We start from the raw sequence: 4,168 nt of genomic DNA, 5'->3' as shown, positions 1-4,168 counted from the left end.
ACAGTTAGTGATTCAGTTCAGTCTGAAAGTTAAATAGAGCAGAAACATCAACATACACACACACACTCTTGTTTCCACACAAACAGAAATAAAGTTTAATTAACCCTGAATGAAGCTCTGATGACAAATCTGTCAACATCTGCCTGCAGGTGTATGTGTGTCTTGATCACTTTAACGAATATTCCTGCATGCACAATATCATCAATATCATCAATATCATAACTTCACTGTGACTCAAAGATGAGAAAAACACTTTTTTCAGGCTGTGAGTCAAATCACTGTCAGTGTTGGTTCATTAATGTTTTTTCATTCATATATTTCATTTATAAATGTTAATAATAATTAATATATTAATAATATTAATATAATATCCATAGATATGTTTTCATTAGTGTTTAATCAGCTGATAATAAGAATCATTGTGTGTTCGTTACCTTAGAATGAGATGTTTTTATCTACAGAGCGAGCGGGTCGTCTTCTGGCAGAGTCCGCCATAAGAGGGGTTATAACCGCCATGTTGCTACAGTAGCTCAGAATGAACAAACCTAACACTGAATCTAGTTAGACACTTACACATTGAAGACTGAGCTGTATTCAGAACCACCACACACACACACACACTCATTTTAATGTGATGTGACAGTTTCTGAGGATTGGCATTTCTGAGCCTCCTGGTTGAGCCTGAAGGTGGGGTTGGGGGGGCATCAGAGAGGTACCAGCTGACAGGAAGTGACAGGGTGGAGATGAAGCATTAATCTGTTGACTCTCCCTTTCAGACGCTCCGCTGGGTTTAATGAACATACTGAATGTTTGTTTTTATAAAGTTTATTTCTGTATGATAGACGCTTAATAAAGTTTATACATCATTCATATTACTATATATATTATATTTATATATTGTATTACATATTATATATAATGTATATGTTATATTTACTATATATATTTATCTCACCTGTGTGTCAAACTGAAACAATCAAAATCTCTTAATCGTGTTTCACAGTGTTAAACGGAATCATTGTATGATATATAGTTTAAAGCAGATGCTCAGTGAAATCTCTCTGTTTATCATACAGAACATCTACTACACTTCTATCAACAACACACAATACATGTACTAATAATAATAAAACTAGTTATGGTTCAAAGGGATGGGCTGCTGTGTGTGTGTGGTGATGAAGATTACTTTTCATCAGTCTCTCTTGTCTTTATTGGGTCGACAGAAACAATCAGCTCGTCCTCTGCTGCACTTCACACAGACACACTAAGGCCTTTTCTCAGCATGCTGTCTGATCAGGTGCATGCTGAAGACAAGAAAGAACTCCAGGGAAGAAGTAACAACAGTAACATGCATTAATGGGACATGAATGTGTGCAGTAAGAGAGAGAGAGAGGAAGAGAGGAGCTCAGTGCATCATGGAAAATCCCCCAATAGTATAGGCCTATAGCAGCATAACTAGAACCACAATGCATTCTGGGAGGATACAGGGTACTGTGAACATCTGAGACCAGATCAGCTGCAGGCCGTCAGAGCTCAGAACACCTGAGACTCATCAGTCTCTGGGGAGGAGGGGGGGCCTGATCCCTGAGGCTCCGCCCCTCTACACACCTGAGACTCACTGCTGTGAGAGCCTTTAGACTCAACCATCAAAGACTCACATAATTAGATCTGATCAATCACATTGATCCTATACACAGCTGATCACTGATCACAGACTTGATCACTGACTTCTCTCAGTGTCGACTGTGAGACAGTAAAGGAGAACTACCTGTCGTTCTTCTGTGATCAATCAGTTTAATTATCAATAAATCTGATCAGTTTAGCTACCAAGCTCCTCTCTTGTGGAACCAGCTTCCAGTTGTGGTTCGGGACGCAGACGCCCTCACCACATTCAAGAGTAGGCTTAAGACATTCCTCTTTGATAAAGCTTATAGTTAGGGCTGGATCAGGTGAGTCCTGAACCATCCCTTAGTTATGCTGCTATAGGCCTAGACTATCGGGGGATTTCCCATGGTGCACTGAGCTACTCTCTTCCTCTCTCTTTCTGCACTCATTCATGTCCCATTAATGCATGTTACTAACTTCACTTCTTCCCCGGAGTTCTTGTGCTTTCTCGTCTCACAGGTTCTTATCGATCCTGGTGGAGCCTCCTTCCATGGTCCTGTTTGACTGCCATTGCTAATATCATTGATATTATTGTAATTATTATTATTATTATTATTAATATTAATATTATTATTACTACAATTGCTATTATTACTATTGTCACTGCTCATCCTCCCCCATCGTTGCTGTTGTCATAGTAATCATCTTCTTCATGTTCATCATCAGTCACTACTATTAGTGTAGTTGTTGCTACTGTTGTTGCTATGCACCTCTGTCTGTCTGTCTGTCTGTCTGTCTGTCTGTCTCTCTCTCTCTCTCTCTCTCCCACCCACCTAGAGCCGAAGGGTCTGTCTGAGGTTTCTGCCTCTTAAAAAGGCAGTTTTTCCTTGCACCCGTCGCCAAGGTCTTGCTCATGGTGGGTACTGTTGGGTCTCTGTAATTAATGTTTTAAAGAGTTCGGTCTAGACCTGCTCTATTTGAAAAGTGTCCTGAGATTACTTCTGTTATGAATTGGCGCTATACAAATAAAACTGAATTGAATTGAATTGAATCAGTTAATTTGATTGTGTTAATTTACTGTTGTTTGTTTGTTTGAAAAGAAAAAAAAACAGAAGAACTCAGTTTTTGTCCTTTCACAATAAATGCTCAAAAAGAAAGGTTTTGTTGTTTGTCTGTCTGTCTGTCCTGCTGTTTGATGTAAAGGTCGAGGAGTCCAATCCTCCTTCAGGTCCTCAGGGACGATTACACACACACACCCACACACACACACACACACACACACACACACACAACGCATCTGCAGGAGATCACTTCCTCCTCAGCTTTGACCTTTAGTGTGAAGATGACCTTCAGACGAAGCTTCTGACTGGTTCATCCTCCTGAGCTTTCAGTTCACATCAGCGGACTTCATCTGACACACACACACACACAGTGACGTAAACCTTATTTTATAAAGTCTAATATCACAGATCTGTCCTCAGAGCTTCGAATCTGAAAATCACAGGATGGACTGAGTGGTCCTGTCTTCCTGGTCCCGTCTTCCTGGTCTCTTCCCTAACCCTCCTGGTCCCGTCCTCCTGGTCTCCTCCCTACCCCTCCGGGTCCGTCCTCGTTCCCGTCCTCCTGGTCCCGTCTTCCTGGTCCCATCTTCCTGGTCTCTTCCCTAACCCTCCTGGTCCCGTCGTCCTGGTCTCCTCCCTAACCCTCCTGGTCCCATTCCCTGGTCCCATCCTCCTGGTCCCGTCCTCCTGGTCCCGTCCTCCTGGTCCCGTCCTCCTGGTCCCATCCTCTTGGTAAAGAATTAAGTTGGCATTGAGGCTGTAGGTGAGCTCACCAGAGGAGGAGGAAATATTAAAGTAAAAGTACTAATACCAACCCCACTGTGAAAATACTGCAGTACAAATATTCGGAACCTCACTGAGGTAAAAGTCTTACGGGCACTCGGTTAGCTCAGTTGGTAGAGCTGGCAACCCATATATAGAGTTGCTGCAGCAGCCAGGGTTCGAATCCAACCTGTGGCCCTTTGCTGTGTGTCTTCCCCCCCTACCCACCTTTCCTGTCTATCTTCAGCTGTCACTATCTAATGAAGGCATGAAAAGGCCCAAAAAAATAACTTCATGGATTAATTTTACTGCTGCATTAAGGTCGAGGTCACTTTCTATGCACTATATATAACATGGATAGTTTTGCCTCTTGGTGTCCCAATAAATCTGTATTTACTTATTTACCTAAAAATGACTAAATTCCAGGCCTGATGTACGTAATACTAAGTAATATATAAATATCATATAATACAACATAAAGTGTGATAACAGAAACAGATGAATAAGAACCACTGATGTAGAAGAGACTACAGCAGCATTAATAATACTGATGTTTCATGTGAACCCCCCACCCACACACACACACACAAAGGAGGAGGAGCCACCCCCCCCACACACACAGGCACAGGAGGAGGAGCTGACCCCCCCCTGCCGCCTAGAGTGAATGGGGTCTTTGTAACAGACGGGCGAGCGAGAGACAGTAAGACTCTGAGCTAAGTTCATCTTCCTCCAACCAATAA

The sequence above is a fragment of the Dicentrarchus labrax genome, unplaced genomic scaffold (genome assembly GCF_905237075.1).
Source record: "Dicentrarchus labrax unplaced genomic scaffold, dlabrax2021, whole genome shotgun sequence".
Lineage (NCBI taxonomy): Eukaryota > Metazoa > Chordata > Actinopteri > Moronidae > Dicentrarchus > Dicentrarchus labrax.
This window is presented reverse-complemented; position numbering follows the sequence as displayed.